Raw genomic sequence first — 17,378 nt, 5'->3', positions numbered from 1 at the left:
ATGTATTTTCTTGAGCATCTGTTTTAAATTATTTGTGGTATATGCCTATAAGTGGATTTGCTAGACTGTATAACTGTCCCTCATAGCTCAGTTGGAAAAGAATCCACCTGCAATGCAGGAGACCCTGGTTCAATTCCTGGGTTGGGAAGATTCCCTGGAGAAGGGAAAGTTTACCCACTCCAGTATTCTGGCCTGGAGAATTCTTGGGACTCTATAGTCCATGGGATCGCAAAGAGTCAGACACAACTGAACGACTGTCACTCACTATATATAATACATGATAACTGTAAGTTGAACTTTTGAAGGTACATCAAACCGTTTCCCAAAGTGGCTACAATATTGTACATTTATACTATACACAAGGATTCCAATTTCTACATATTCTCACTAATACTTGCTCTTGTTTTTCATAATCATTCTAGAGAATGTGCAGTGGTATTTTATGATTTTGGTTAGCATTTCCTTAATGGTTAATCACATTGAGCATCTCTTGATGAGCTTATTGGTCATATGTAAATCTTCTCTGGAGAAATGCCTATTCAAATTCATTGGGCATGTTTTAACTGGGTTTTTATCATTTACAAGGGATGGTAAGAGTCTTGTATGTATTCTAAATATAGCTCACTTATGAGATAGACACATATTTTCAAATATTTTTTCCCATTCTATGGCTGTCATTCATTTTCTTGATGGTGTCTTCTGTAACAAAACATTTCCATTTTGATGGAACCAAATCTACCTGTATTTTCTTGTCACTTTTGTTTTTGGTATCATATCTAAGAAGGTTTTGTGCAACTGGAGGTTAAAAGATTTGCTCCTAGATTTTCTTCTAACAAGTTTGTCTTTTTTTTTTTTTAATATTTTGTGTATGGCTTCAGGAAAAACTCCAGTTATATTTTTTCTTAAATGGGTCTTATGGGTTTTAATTCTATACTACAAGGCAAAACTAATGATACCTTCAATATAGGCTAGACTGAGATTCAGAGACAACTACGGAGAATTGGAGGGGGCAGCCGACTAAGCTTTGTGTTACCAGGGCAGGCAGTGGTTCAGGAATGCACACATGAGTCAAGCCAGGCTAATGAGATGAAATTTCAAGCCTTGTTTGAACTATTGAGATAGAGACACTTATTTATTTATTTATTTTATTAAGACTGTTAGCTGTATGGATGACAAGGATGAAGCTGCGAGTCTCGTCAAGTAGACAGCCTGCTTAAAATGGGTCAATGAAATGGAAAAATGACCTAAGAAATGGGGAGACAGACACTAAGTCTGATGACACTGACCTTCTAAATCTAGCCATTCTTGAAAATCTATCTTTGGAATTCTCACTTATATGAGTGGATAAATTCTCGTCTTTCCTTAAATGACTTTGTGTTAGTTTTTTATCACTTACAGTAAAGTAAGTGGAGAATGATACATACCTGTACCTTTCCCCAAATATTCACCAAAAATATACACTTGAGAAAAGAATAAATTTATTATAGTTTCTTGATCTTATCATGCTCTAAAGCTTTGACATGGACTATTTTTTTCTGCAAGGAATGCCTTTCTCCTTATTTAAATGGTCAATATTACCCATCTTTTGAAAACTAGTGAAAGCCTCAAATAGTCCTCTAGAATCCTTAGCTAATATAGCTAGACATGGTTGGAGCTCCCTTATGAGCACTAGTGACACCCATCTTATTTTATCTTAGTTTTCTGGCTGCCTGACTTCTGAGAAATAAATAGCAAATGAATATATTTATTTATCTTTATATTTCAAGTACCTAGACCAGGGCCTGGTGTAAAATAGACAATTTGTAATGTTTGTTAAATAAATGGATAAATGCAACAGATAATCTGCACTTATTAAATTTTTATTAAGATCTTACAGTACCCTAAATATATAATTACTTTCTCTGTGTCAAGCTTTTCCCCACTCTTCTTTTCCTGAATTTTAAAACATTTCTACAGGAAGATAATTAAGATTAGGCAGAACACAAAATGATGTGATGGTTTTGATCAGTGTGGAATACAGTTGTCTTCCTGCTTTTGGAACAATGTGGTTGACCCACTATTCTCAAATTAATAATTGGTTTTAGAACATAATTTCTCCTTTCAGTTTGGTATTTTAGAGTGAGAAGCTCAATGACAAATGATTTCCCTAAGTTTAAAACACATTTAGCATTCTTGGGTTTACTTTCCCATCCAAAAACATGGCCAGGCTTCTGGATTTGCTCTATGGTATTATCCATAGCAGCTGATGTTAATTTACTTCCTTCTTTAGCCTTCTCAATTCCAACCAACATTCATGTAGCATCTTTTCTCTTAATATTTTAAAAATTAATTTTAGCCTATTATATGCAAAATAAGTGGCTACCCTGTAAAAATTCTGATGCAAAACAAAGAGCACTGGAATCAGACAAGTAGCCTCAGTTCTTACACTAGCTCGTGGAATGATTTGAACATCTCTGGTCCTCAGTTTTTTCAGCTGAATCATGATAGTCCTGGATGAAAAAGCCTCTAATAACCATTCCAACTCTTAGATCCATAAGACACTCAATATTCTTAGGATTCTCATTGAAGTTATTTGTGTTAGCAGAGGCAATATGTCCTTCTAGTCTTCCAAGCCATGATCCCAGATTGTATGTATTGTCAGTTGCAGAGAAAAATTGGCATTAAAAACAAATAGTTTTTACTTAGAAAAGCTTGTATTGGGAATTTTCTGGTGGTCCAATAGTTAGTATTTGACACCTTCACTGCTGTGGCCTGGGTTCGATCTCTGGTCTAGGAACTAGGATCCTTCAAACTACATGATGTAACCAAAAAAAGAAAAAACAAAACCAAACAAAGAAAAGGAAAAAAAAAAAAAAGCAAACTTATTTTTACTTCCCGCTTTTTGTTTTTATATCTTTAAATATTGTGACCATTTCGGGGAACCTGAAGAATCCAACTGAGCCCTGTAATCTGCCTTATTTTTTCAAGGAAGATAAGATGTACTTGATGTCTAAAAAGAGTCTTTATAGTTGGGTTGTACCATCATAGTGGGTTAGATGTATACTAAATTACCCCCTAATTTCAGTGGTTTAAAAACACAAAAATTTATTTCTTACTTATATTGTAACCCGGTGAGAGGTGGTAGAGCTGGGTGACGAATAGTGGGTGGAGAGTTAAAACAGCAGACTGCTTCCATATGTGGCTCTACCACATTCCAGGACCTCTCAGTCTGCCCCCGGATCTTTCAGCTCCACCAACAAATGAGAAAAGAAACAGGGAAAGTGGAGAATTGTTTTTATGGCCACTTTCAGAAGTGGCCATATCTGTTCACTCCACATTACATAGTTCGGAACTCAGTCATATGGCTCCACCTCTGCAGGGTGAACCCAATACTTTAACTGTATACTAGTGTTGGAGAAGACTCTTGAGAGTCCCTTGGACTGCAAGGAGATCCAACCAGTCCATTCTGAAGGAGATCAGCCTTGGGATTTCTTTGGAAGGAATGATGCTAAAGCTGAAACTCCAGTACTTTGGCCACCTCATGCGAAGAGTTGACTCTTTGGAAAAGACTTTGATGCTGGAAGGGATTGGAGGCAGGAGAAGAAGGGGACGACAGAGGATGAGATGGCTGGATGGCATCACTGACTTGATGGACGTGAGTCTGAGTGAACTCTGGGAGTTGGTGATGGACAGGGAGGCCTGGCGTGCTGTGATTCATGGGGTCGCAAAGAGTCGGACACGACTGAGGGACTGAACTGAACTGAACTGAAAGAACGAAGAGGAAGTCATTTAGGTAATCTCTGCTAGGTCCTCCAAGTGTGGCAGAACTATTCATAGGGAGATGTTTCTACAATATGGTAGCGAAACAGAGAGATTTACATTGTTACAGAGACTAGAAAGACTAATGGGATTGAATGGTCATAAAGGAGTCAAGTGGTGATTCTGACCTCAGAGAAAGGACTTAATGTGCTCTCTTTTGTTTTATAAGCAACAAAATGATGACAGTGGTAATCTAAGTGGCACTGCAAATCAACTGCTTAGATGAAACTAGGACTCTTCGCTCAGTGTACTTCCTGGTATTTGTGCAGTAGGATCACAAATGCCAGCATTGTTTGGAGAAAAGCCTGTTTGGATCTAATTTGAGGACAAAGTTAAGTTAATCAACCTTATTATTAGTGTTTTTTTTAGTGATATACCTTTGAAGAAGTTCTTCAAAACTCTTAAAATTCATGGAATGTCTAAGAATGCAAAGTGGAGTAGGCATTTAATGTGAGAGAGGGAGATGGAAAGAGACAGAGGGACAGAGAGAAACAGACAGAGAGGAGAACCAGTAAGAAAGGGCCAAAGATCTATTAAAGAAATGATCTTTTTTTAAGTTTTTTTTTTTAAATTGTAGTATGGTTGATTTGCAATATTGTTTTCATTTCTGGTGTACAGTTCAGTTGCTCAGTGATGTCTGGCTCCTTTGTACCCCCATGAACTGTAGCTCACCACAGCCCCCAGGTTCCTCTGTCCACGGGATTTCCCAGATAAAATACTAGAATGCATTGCTAGTCCCTTCTCCAAGGGATCTTCCTGACCCAGGGAAGGAACCTGTGTCTCCTTTATTGGCAGGTGGGTTCTTTACTGCTGAGCCACCAGGGAAACCCATATATATCATTACACAGCACCAAATAGACCTCCCTGTGCTATAAAGTAGGTTTTATGAATTATCTTTTATATATAGAGTAGTGCAAATATGCCAATTCCAATTTCCTAATTTATCCTTCCTCTATTACCTCCTTGGTAACCATAAGTTTGCTTTGTATATCTGTTTCTGTTTTATAAATAGGTTCTGTTGAATGCTTCTTTTAGATCCCACTTATATGCAATGTCATTTAATATTTGTCTTTCTCTGTCTGACTTACTTCACTCAGTATGAGAATCTCTAGGTCCATCCATGTGGTTGAAAATGGCATTATTTCATTCTCTTTTGTGGCTGAATAATATTCCATGGTCTATATGTACCACATCTTCTTTATCCATTCCTCTGTCAATGGACATTTAGATTGCTTCCATGTCCTGGCTGCTTTAAATGGTGCTGCAGTGAACATTGGGAGTACATGTTTCCTTTCAAATTGTGGTTTTCTCTGGATTTACGCCCAGCAGTGGGATTGTTGGATGATATGTAGCAGTATTTTTAGTTTTTTAAGGATGCTCCATACTGTTCTCCATAGTGACTGTACCAATTTACATTTCCACCAACCTTTCCAGCATTTATTCTTCGTAGATTTTTAAAAGCTTTTGCACAACAAAGGAAACCATCGACAAAATGAAAATAAAACCCACAGAAAGGGAGAAAATATTTGCAAATGAAGCTACTGACAATGGATTAATCTCTAAAACATACAAACAGCTCATGCAGCTCAATATCAAATAAACAAACAACCCAATCAAACAGTAAGTGGAAGATCTGAACAGACATTTCTCCAAAGAAGACATACAGATGACTAAGAAGCACATGAAAGATGTTCAACATCACTAATTATTGCTGCTAAGTCACTTCAGTTGTGTCCGACTCTGTGCGACCCCACAGAAGGCGGCCCAAAAGGCTCCCCGTCCCTGGGATTCTCCAGGCAAGAACACTGAAGTGGGTTGCCATTTCCTTCTCCAATGCATGAAAGTGAAAAGTGAAAGTGAAGTCGCTCAGTCGTGTCCGACCCTCAGCGACCCCATGGACTGCAGCCTTCCAGGCTTCTCCATCCATAGGATTTTCCAGGCAAGAGTACTGGAGTGGGGTGCCATTGCCTTCTCCAAACTAATTATTAGAGAAATGCAAATCAAAACTCCAATGAGGTATCCCCTCACACAGGTTAGGATGACCAACATCAAAAAATCAACAAACAAGAAATGTCCTTTTGATAGTCCACCTGGGCAATTAGTTTTGATGGCTCTAGAGGTCTATGATATGATTTTCACTTTCTGTTTTCTAGTTCTAGGGAGACCTAGCCCTGGGCCAAACATTGAGGAGGGTAAATGTTTGGGGGCCCTCTGCTCTCCTGTTCAAAGCTCCACTGGTGTCTCCCAATCCTCTCAACAAACAGCAATGCCCTCATTTAATTCATGGTCAATTTGATCATTCCATTCTCTACCCCTCAAACATCTTCCCTGGTGGCTCAGAGGTTAAAGCGTCTGCCTCCAATGCGGGAGACCCGGGTTCAATCCCTGTGTTGGGAAGATCCCCTGGAGAAGGAAATGGCAATCCACTCCAGTATTCTTGCCTGGAGAATCCCATGGAGGGAGGAGCCTAGTAGGTTACAGTCCACGGGGTTGCAGAGTCGGACACGACTGAGCGATTTCACCTTACCCCTCAAAGACTGTCACAGTAGTAGTGTTAGTTGCTTAGTCATGTCTGATTCTTTGTGATCCCATGGACTGTAGCCTGCCAGGCTCCTCTGTCCATGGGATCCCTCAGGCAAGAATACTGGAGTGGATTGCTATTTCCTTCTCCAGAGGATCTTCCCAACCCAGGGATTAAACCCGGGTCTCCTGTGTTGCTGGCAGATTCTTTACCATTTGAGCTGTAGAGAAAATCTATATAAAGTGTATAAAGTGGATTATGGATTAAAGTGGATTATGTACAATCATTTTCTCTTTTTTTGGGGGGGGGTTTATTTATTTATTTTTATTTTTATTTTTTTTTTATTTTAAAATCTTTAATTCTTACATGCATTCCCAAACATGAACCCCCCTCCCACCTCCCTCCCCATAACATCTTTCTGGGTCATCCCCATGCACCAGCCCCAAGCATGCTGCATCCTGCGTCAGACATAGACTGGCGATTCAATTCACATGATAGTATACATGTTAGAATGGCATTCTCCCAAATCATCCCACCCTCCTCACATATACTATATGAACTAAGTTTTATTATACCAATTTAATAAGTGAGAAAATTGAGAACAATAGACAGAACTACCAATTATTGGCTTGAAATGCTTTATGTATTTTATCACATTTCATACAACAACTTTGCCAAATGCTGTTTCATCACTTATCTCTGAGATAAGAAATGTCAGTATAGGAGAGATTAAATAATTTTTCTAAGATGATCAAACTGGCAAGATGAAAAGCTGGATTTTAAACTTCCACCTATTTTATTTCAAAACCTATGCCTTTCTTGATGCTTAACAATAATGATGATGATGATTTTATTATTTTTAATCATTTTTAGTTATTAATTTGTTATTTCATAGTCTCCTCTGAGAAATGATTCTTCAGTGGGGTTCAATGATGAGATTCATAGAGATGCAATGCTTTAAACTTTATAAATAAATGTGGTAATTTATCAGTTAGGATGCTTTCAGCTTCAAGACAAAAAACTTTAAAAAATGACATAAACAAGTAAACAATAAAGTGTTTATTCTCTCTTAAAGGGAAATCCAGAAACAGAAGCGTTCCAAAGCTGGTGAATTCAGCAGTACAGTGATGTCACTGAGGAACTATTATCCATTCATCTTTCTACTCTGTCATCTACAGAAATTTGGTTTGACTCTCCTGATGGTACCAGATGGCTCATTTATTGTAAGAGAAAACATCCAGAGGCAGAAAATGAAACTACTAAACTTGCATTCCTTTTAGGAGTGAAAAAACCCTTCCCGGATCTTCACCACAAATTTCCCCTGACATCTCTTTAGCCCAAAATGTGTCACATGCCTGTCCCTAAACTAATCACTTTCTAAGGGCATTGGGATTATCTTGTTTGACTTAAACCATGGCTTTGTTGGTTTGAACAAAAGAAGCATTCTATGAGGAAGAAGGATAAAGGCCACCGCTAGTGGGTAGGAAGTATCAATAGTAATGACAATCACACTCAGGTACCAGGACTTAATGGGTGAGAGAGAGAAGGAGACGCTTTCAAGTTCAGAACAAAGGTCTCTTGCTTTCCCATGAGCCCAACCCTACCATGAAACTTGTTATTGAAATAAATACTGTAAGTGTTTGGGAAAGAATTTTCACATAGTTTTAGGGTGGTATTTTGAAATTACAAAGATTCCAAGTTCGTTGATGGAAAACCACATGGAAACAAAATTGAAGTTCTGATTCATTAAGGGTCACTTGTGATATTCTACTGTGGACTCATGGATTTCAAATAATTTTGGAATCATTTATTTTAATCTCTCAATCCTCTGTTATAATGTTTGGCTTCCTTCCACAATGTCTTGTGATTATCTAGCCTCTGCCTCAACATAATCTGTGATGGGGGTCTCATTATTTACAGTACACTCCCTTTTTTTGTTGAAAGGTTTTTTTCTCATTTTAAACTGAAATTGCTTTAATTAATTAAACATATATTTTGCAGAGACCAAACATGCTATGTAAAAAAAAAAAAAGGTTTTGAAATCAGCAGATTCTGATCCAAGATTGGCATCTCGGGCTTGCAATGACTGGTTATGAGGTTGGGAGTCAGGCTCTATCTAGATTCCAATTTCACATGCTCTCTACCAGCTGCATAACCATAACCTTAGGAAAGCTCTTAGCTCATCTCCCACCCCATGCCTCAGCTTTCTTTTCTGCAAAATGGGTCTTATAGTGGTATCTGCTTAAAGGGGTTGAGTGAATCTCTGTATGTAACACCTTTGTGCTGCTGGAGACAATAAATCTTGCATATTATATTAAAATAAACTATGTGTGCTCAGTCACTCAGTTGTGTCAGACTCTTTGTGACCCCATGGACTGTAGCCCACCAGGCTCCTCTGTCTATGGGATTTTCCAGACAAGAATACTGGAGTGGGTTGCCATTTCCTCCTCTGGGGATCTTCCTGACCCAGGGTTCTAACCTGGGTTTCTTACACCTCCTGCATTGGCAGGCAGACTTTTTTTTTTTTTTACCATCAGTGGCATCTGAGAAGCACAAAGTGAGCTGTGAGGACTTACAAAAAAGACTGAGTAAAATTGATACAACCATGCCTACCTCTGGGGAGGGCTTCCCATGTAGCTCAATCGTGAAGACTCTGCCTGCCAATGCACGTGATGCATGTTTGAAGACTGGGTCGGGAAGATCCCCTGGAGGAGGAAATGGCAACCCACTCCAGTATTCTTGCCTGGGAAATTCCATGGACAGAAGACCCTAGTGGGCTACAGTCCATGGGGTCACAATAGAGTTGGACACAACTTATCAACTAAATAACAGCAACATAACAACCTCTGAGGTTTGTTGTAAGGATTAAATGAGACTGTGAAGAAAGAGAACTCAAAAAAGGTTAACCCTTCTTTGCATTTCACTTGCCTAATTCCTGCCTAGAACTTAGTGGGTGCCTTTTAAATATTTCTTGCTCCACTCATTCCATTTCCCCCATGAAGCTACGGGGTAAATTTCACAGGCTAGGTCTCAACCTTCCCTGTGGATTCCATGTTTTTAGAGAAAGCACATCTGCTGTCCTCAAGGCTCAAGCCTCACTACCATTTGTATCTCCTGGTCACCAGACCACGAGCTTCTCAACGGCAGTGCCAAACATTATTCAGTCTTCTACCTGCAACATTCCTGGAACAGAATCAGTGCTCAACACATATTCATAACCAGATTAACTTTTCTCTGTGACTTTCTGTAAGGACTGTGCTCACGGTAAATGTTTAATCTACTAGCTATAATAAAATTAGCCATTGTTATTATTATTGTATAACAAACTCAATTGTGCGGGTAATGGGATGGAGGCCAGTGGGGAATACAGCTTTTTCCAATGTCTGCAGTGCCTGTTTCCTTTTCTCCCTAAGCCAGAACTTTCCGTGTTTACTTTTTCTCTCCCAAGATGCAAATCACTTCCTTGAAGACCAGCCATCCCAGTGGGAAGGGAGAACTGAGTGTCTCCAGGACCTGGGAAATATTTCCTTCACCCTGGCTGGGGCCACACTTTCAGCTCACTGTGCTGCTTGGGGTTATGAGAATTATATTTTAAGTGGATTAAACAAAGTCAGTGTCTGATGACTGCTGCCCCTAAACATGTTTGGCCCAAATCATTAATTTTTGTCCTTCGAACGGTAACCTGCATTTCATGTGAAATATGGAATATGTGTGTGCAAGCATTTGTGCTCAGTTGCTCAGCTGTGTATGATTCTGAAACGCCATGGACTGTAGCCTGCTAGTCTTCTCTGTCGATGGGATTCACCAGGCAAGAATACTGGAGTGGGTTGCCACTTCCTTCTCCAGGGGATCTTCCCAACCCAGGGACCGAACCCATGTCTCCTGTGTCTCCTGCATTGCAGGCAGATTCTTTACCCACTGAGCCATGGGGGAAGCCCCATGAAATATGGTATATGACATATTAGATCAAGCATTGGTCTGTTCAACCCAATCTTCTGTCCCCGCTGCTGTCTCTGGGTAAGGATTGGGGCAGAGTCTAAGAGTTTAATGGCATAAATTTAAAATACAAAAGCAGTTCTTCCTAACTTTTTCTATATTTTCCGTCATGAATTAATTTTAATTTTTATTGAGTTTCTGTGCAGGAGCATCGGGCTCTGTCCTTAGCTCTTGATATCAGGTTTGTGTTCTCACTCTGGTTCTTATACATGCTGATCAGCTTCCAATACCCACCTTATCAGACCTAAGAGGCCTGTCTACACAATGACCCACACAATGACTGGCCTTGGCTTTGTGGGACTCCTGCTTCTAATCTTTGGTACACTTGAATACTGAATAACTTTTTCAGGCTCTTGCCTCCCTGGGAAAGAGGCACAACCTTTTCCACTTAAGACACGCCTTCTTGACGCAGGAGAAATTGTTTACTTAAGAAGGCAGAAATTCAAAAGCTTCACCAAATTATTCTTTAGGAACCAAGTAAATAATCTGATGAGTTGACTCCTTCTTTTTTTGTAGCCAGGCTGGGATGTCTGTATAAACAGCCTTTCTGATGACAAGCTGGCAGCAGGAATTCTGGTCAGGAAGAGGAGAATCAGACAAATGTTTTTATTTCTCAGTCACCAACCTCACTTGCCTTCCCCTTCACTGCCCTTTCTCTGAACCGAGAGTAGAGTTTGATTGGGGCTTTGTTTTATGCCCTGGGCAAAAGTTTTGGGTCAGCTGAGGTCAGTTCTCATTTTATTTAAATCAGTGTGCCCTCCCTCAATCTCGAAGGAAAAACTTCACAAAAATACATTTACACATAACACTCAGTTTTCCCTGAGTTCTGTGCAGGCAAAGGAGACCAGATTCTTGTCCCTGGAGGCACTTAACCTCTTAAACAATGTTTTAGTAACTTTTTTCAAAGAACTCCTACTTCTCCATAAATCGTCTCCGCTGCTTCTAATATTGACTCCAGAAGCTTGTGGACTTTTGACATTTCCTGTAATTTTAATATAGGCATTGTCTGAAATATACTGCAAGGAGATAGAATCACAGGCTGGAGAACATTCTATGTAGCATTAGTGGTCGGGAAGTCTGGTTCTAGTCCTGACTGTGCCATTAGGTGTGAACCTGGGCAGATTCCTAAACCCCAAGCTCCTTATTTCAATAAACAGAGATTGGATAATATTTAAGATTTCTTGGACTCCCAAGATTTAATGATTCAATTGATAGAAACTGAGTGAAAATCCAAGACACAAAAATAAATTAAAATATAGATAATGGATTTATTTTGGAAGTCACAATTTCTATGCAGTTTAATAAACAGGAGGTATGTTAGCCAAAGCAATGGCTTTTCCAGTAGTTATGTACAAATGTGAGAGCTGGACCATAAAGAAAGCTGAACACAAAAGAATTGATGCTTTTGAGTTGTGGTGCTGGAGAAGACTCTTGAGAGTTCCTTGGACTGTAAGAAGATCCAACCAGTCATCCTAAAGTAAATCAGTCTTGAATATTCATTGGAAGAAATGATGCTGAAGCTGAAGTTCCAATACTTTGGCCACCTGATGTGAGAGCTGACTCACTGGAAAAGACCCTGATGCTGGGAAAGATTGAGGGCAGGAGGAGAGGGGGCAATGGAGGATGAGATGCTTGGATGGCATCATCAACTCAATGGACATGAGTTTGTGGGAGATAGTGAAGGACAGGGGAGCCTGGTGTGCTGCATTCCATGGGGTTGCAAAGAGTTGAGGACATGACTTAGTGACAGAATAGCAACAGCAATGTCTTCTAGAGCTATCAAAACTAAGAGTGACATTTAAGGGATACTTAATGTCATTAAGAGAATTCTTAGTATATGAGAGCTGGAAGGAACCAGAGAGGTTTACATATCAAATCCAATCCTTTTATAGAGAACATTGAGGCTTTAAGAGGAGAAGTGATTTGCTAATGCTGGTTGAAAAAAGTCATCCAGGATTTCCTCTTAGCTGCTTTTATTTATACTACCTTGACTCTTTTTGCCTGGAGAATCCCATGGACAGAGGAGCTTGGTGGGCTACAGTCCATGGGTCGCAAAGAGTAGAACACGACTGAGCGACTTCACTTTCACTTTCACCTTGACTCTTTACACTACTCAGAGGTATTCTTTACCATAAATGTTGCTAATATTGTGCTTTAAATAATTCCAGCCTGTAAAAATTCTGTTTAAAGCAAGCCCACTAGGCCATTCTTTCTCTTTCCCATTAGGATTATAACTATAAAGCAAGAGACAGTGTGACAGTTGATACCTGGTACCATATGTCCTAGGGATTTGAACATAACAGAGGAATCTGAAATGCCACCTATGTGAGGACACATGAATTCACATCTTTCATCCTTTATGTTGGATCTACAGATACCAATTATTGAGTGGATATAAACCTGAGAAACAATTTCTTGCCACAATTTTCCAAAGAATACCTTTACCCAAAGTATTTGGATAATTGACATCCAAATTTATTTTGGAAAAATAAATAATCAAGATATTTGGATTGAGACATTTATATATCAGTGTATGCATGTACATGGGTGCTCAGTTGTGTCCAATTCTTTGTGACCCCATGGTGTATCGCCACCCAGGCTCCTCTGCCTATGGGATTTTCCAGGCAAGAATACTGGAGTGGGTTGCCATTTCCTTCTCCAGGGGATCTTCTCAACCCAGGGACTGAACCCACATCTCTTGTGTTTCCTGAACTGGCAGATGGGTTCCTTATGTATCAATACTACATTAAAAAATACAAGAGTATAGGCTGTGTTTTGTATACATTCCCCCTAAATTTTACTGTTTGCAACATTCCCAGGACAACTCATCAAGTTTTAGTTTCAGAGTCTGCCACAAATAAGTATCAATTCTTCCTGATAATTTCTTGTTTTCTCCACATTTGGAGGAGTGAAAAGTATCATATACATGAATTTTCCAGGTAATTAGTATCTTTATAGAAGTACAATCCTATTTTTAAATTGATACTATTTGATGGAATATTCGATAAAATACATATTTTTCTAACATTAGAATAGTCACAAATATTCCTTTACATTTTCTATCTGATCAAGCTTCATCATGGACATCAATTATGATAACTTTCCTGATAATAGGAAACTATAATAGTAGCTCAGGAGCTACTGATGTGCATGGAGACATTTGCCCCTGAGTTTAGATGCAGGCAAGTGAACATTTTGTATTTTTTAAAGTATTCAGAGTGGTCTTTATTATTGTTATTATTTGTGACTCTACACTTTATAGCGAGATGGTCCATGTGATTTTTTTTCTTTTCTTTTAAAATTTATTTTTAATTGGAGGATAATTGCTTTACAATATTGTGTTAGTTTCTGCCATATATCAGTATGAGTCAGCCATAGGTATACATTGGAATGGCCTTTTAGTAAAAGTGCTATTCAATCATATAACAGAGTCCAAGCAAAATGACAAAACTTGAAATGCAGGTTTGTAGAAAACACTAGAATCAGGCAGACACATAGGCACATCCCTCTCCACCCACCCAGAAGGGTCTGCAGCAAGGCCACAGAGGCTGGTTTATAGCCCCACCCCCCACCCCGCCCCATCCCTCTCACCATTGGCCATGGGGAAGTGAAAGTGCACTGAGAGTTGTTTCCAGGGTCAGAGCTGCCTCAGGAAGGGCTGGGGTGGGGACAGAGTTTTCCACAGAAGGCAGGACACAAATGTACCCTGAGGGGCAGATGAAGGTCTTCAATCATGCAAAGAAATACCTACGTGGGCAGGTTGTCTCAAAGTCCCTGGCCTGGCAGCCAGCCTGAGGGTTCAAGGGGGCTGCAGAGCTCAGAGTGGAACGCAGGACAGCCCCCTGGGGCACCTCCATCACAGCCCACATTGGTATTTTTTAGGTCTTTGTGTCCTCTGTTGGTCCTCAGTCACCTATATGGTCCTCCATGGATAGCATGGCAATTTCCTGTAGCCCCTCACTCACCTGTGAACATGCTGCCTTGGGTTTTGAAACCAGATGACCACAGTTGTTATACCCATGGGAAGGAGGAGAGAAAGAAGAACCTGAGAGAGGTTTATGGGACTTTAATGCATGGAATTTTACTGCTCAAAGATCTCTTGTAGTTACTTTAGCAATAATTAGATTCTGGGAGGCATTTTCTCCAGGGTTTGCAACCATGTATTAGCTTCTTAATTAGAACTCTGGGTCAGTTTGTTTACATTCGACTCCATGACAAAAACTTACATCATTCTTAAACCTAGACAAGTTATGAATTATGAATGAGTAGATAAATAATTAAGTAAACAGAACTCAGCCCTGCACAGCACATTGTCCTATATTTCTTGGAGGTAGCATAGCGTGAATGTTAAAGAGAGCAAGATTCAGAGCCAGAGCAGGTTAGGTTTGAGTCCAGGTTCACCACTCTTTAGCTCTATGACTTGAACAATTAATTCACTTACACTCTTATTCTCTTCATTGGTAAAATGCATATGATAATAGAAACTTCCTCTAAGTTTTATATAAGTGAAATGTAATAATCCCTGTAAAGCACCTAGTATGGTGCCTGGGAAATATTAAAGCTTCTTTCGGTGTACACCTTCCTCTTCCAAGTTACTCCCTTCTTTTTATCAGTCAGGATTGACTAACTGCTATAAAGAATGACATCTAAATTTTAGGGGATCAGTGTAATAGTTTGTTTCTCACCTATGGGAAGTGCAGTCAGCTGTGGGTAGAGAAACTCTGTTCCACACTATCATTCTGAGGCCCAGGCTCCTTCCATTCTGAATTGCCATGATCACCTCCGTGAGCACCATGGCAGGGGGCAGCAAATGATTGCCTGTGAACCAGCTTGCTCTGCTACCTGGTCTTGTATGGCACATGAACTAGAAATGATTTTTACCTATTTAAATGATTATATTTTAAATAGCTTTTTAAAGAGTTTCATTTTTATTTTTTAAATTTTATTTTATTATTGCAGTGTAATTACTTTACAATGCTGTGTTAGTGTCTGCTGTACAACAAAATGAATCAGCTATATGTATACATATGTCTCCTCCCTGCTTCATGCCACCCCTCTAGGTCATCACAGAGCACCAAGCTGAACTTCCTATGCTATACAGCATTTCCCCCCTAGCTTGTACATGCTAATGTATATGTGTTTTAGAAATGCATCCGTAATATTCTTGATTTTATATCTTACCAATACAGTTAGATTAATATCTATCATAATTGTTAGCATTTTCTGTTGCCCTTATTCTTTGTTTTTATTTTTGTCTTTCACACTTTTTTTCCTTTTGTGTTTTTAATCCTGTATTTTATAGGATTCCATTTTCTCTTATTTCTTAGCCTATTTTTACACTGTTAGTGATTATCCTAGAGTTTGCAAAATACATTTATAAGAAATCCAAGTCCACTTTCAAATGACACCATTTCATGGATAGTACAAGTGTTTTATAACAACATAGTTCTAATTCCTCCCTCCCATCCTTGTATCATTACTGTCCTTCCTTTAACTTACTTGTGTGCTGTGCTGTGCTGTTCTTAGTTGCTCAGTTGTGTCTGACTCTTCACGCTCCCGTGGATTGCAACCCACCAGGTTCCTCTGTCCATGGGGATTCTCTAGGCAAGAATATTGGAGTGGGTTGCCATGCCCTCCTCCAGGGGATCTTCCCAACCTAGCGATCGAACCCAGGTCTCCTGCATTGCAGGCAGATTGTTTACCGTCAGAGCCACAAGGAAGCCCAAGAACACTGGCATGGGTAGCCTATCCCTTCTCCAGGGTATCTTCCCTATCCAGGAATCGAACCAGGGTCTTCCGCATTGCAGGCAGATTCTTTACCAGCTGCGCTACCAGGGAAACCCTAACTTATGTATAAATATACATAATTTAATACTATGTTGTTATTTTGAACAAACTATTATCTGTTACAATTAAGAATAAGAAAGATAAAAAGGTTTTTTTCCCCTAAATTAGGCTTTCAGTTCTCCAATGTTCTTCCTTCCTTTATGATCTATTTAATTTTCTGTCTGAAGAACTTCTTTAACATTTCTTGAGAGACAAGTCTACTGGCAACAAATACCCTCGAGTTTTGTTTGTCTGAGACAGTTATTTCCCCTTCATTTTAAAAAAAAATTATTTATTTTTCAAATGAAGGAATTGCTTTACAAAATTTTGTTGCTTTCTGTCAAATATTCTCAACATGAATCAACATATATCCCCTCCCTTTTGAACCTCCCACCCATCTCCCTCCCCATCCCACCCCTCTAGGTTGATATAGAGACCCTGTTTGAGTTTCCTGAGACATACAGCAAATTCTTGTTGGTTGTCTATTTTACATATGGTAATATAAGTTTCCATGTTCCTCTTTCCATACATCTCACCCTCTACTCCCCTCTCGCCATGTCCATAAGCCTATTCCCTCTGTCTGTTTCTCCACTGCTACCCTGCAAATAAATTCTTCACTACCATTTTTCTAGATTTCGTATATATGCGTTAGTATATATTTATTTTTCTCTTTCTGACTTACTTCACTCTGTATAATAGGATCTAGGTTCATCCACCTCATTAGAACTGACTTAAATGCATTCCTTTTTATGGCTGAGTAATATTCCATTGTGTATATATACCACTACTTCTTTATTCATTCATCTCTTGATGGATATCTAGGTTGCTTCCTTGTTCTAGCTATTGTAAATAGTGCTGCAGTGAACAATGGGGTACAATTTTGTTTTCCTAAGGGTATATGCAATATTGCTCCTTACAGCATTGGACCTAAGCAAGGTCTAATGCTGTAAAGAGCAATATTGCATAGGAACCTGGAATGTCAGGTCCATGAATCAAGGCAAATTGGAAGTGAGTGACCAAACAAGAGATGGCAACAGTGAACGTTGACATTCTAGGAATCAGAGAACTAAAATGGATTGGAATGGGTGAATTTAACTCAGATGACCATTATATCTACTACTGCGGGCAGGAATCCCTCAGAAGAAATGGAGTAGCCATCATGGTCAACAAAAGAGTCCGAAATGCAGTACTTGGAATCAATCTCAAAAATGACAGAATGATCTCTGTTCGTTTCCAA

At 39.3% G+C, this 17,378-nt stretch overlaps 1 long non-coding RNA gene across 2 annotated transcripts in view; it reads right to left on the bottom strand.

Moving 5' to 3' along the window:
• Positions 1-837: 837 nt before the first annotated feature.
• The window catches only part of LOC132657463 (uncharacterized), a 47,396-nt gene continuing 30,855 nt past the window's right edge, over positions 838-17,378 (bottom strand). Inside the window, exons 2-3 of one of the 2 annotated variants that reach the window (XR_009595684.1) lie at positions 15,815-15,915; positions 838-14,360 (exon numbers count right to left, since the gene is read on the bottom strand). This is a non-coding gene — a long non-coding RNA (uncharacterized LOC132657463). Of the gene's footprint in view, positions 15,916-17,378 lie in introns of both variants that reach the window. The other variant, XR_009595683.1, reaches the window with a different exon arrangement.

The sequence above is a fragment of the Ovis aries genome, chromosome 12 (assembly GCF_016772045.2).
Source record: "Ovis aries strain OAR_USU_Benz2616 breed Rambouillet chromosome 12, ARS-UI_Ramb_v3.0, whole genome shotgun sequence".
Lineage (NCBI taxonomy): Eukaryota > Metazoa > Chordata > Mammalia > Artiodactyla > Bovidae > Ovis > Ovis aries.
Note: the sequence above shows the minus strand (reverse complement) of the source record. Positions and strands in the feature narration are given on the sequence as shown.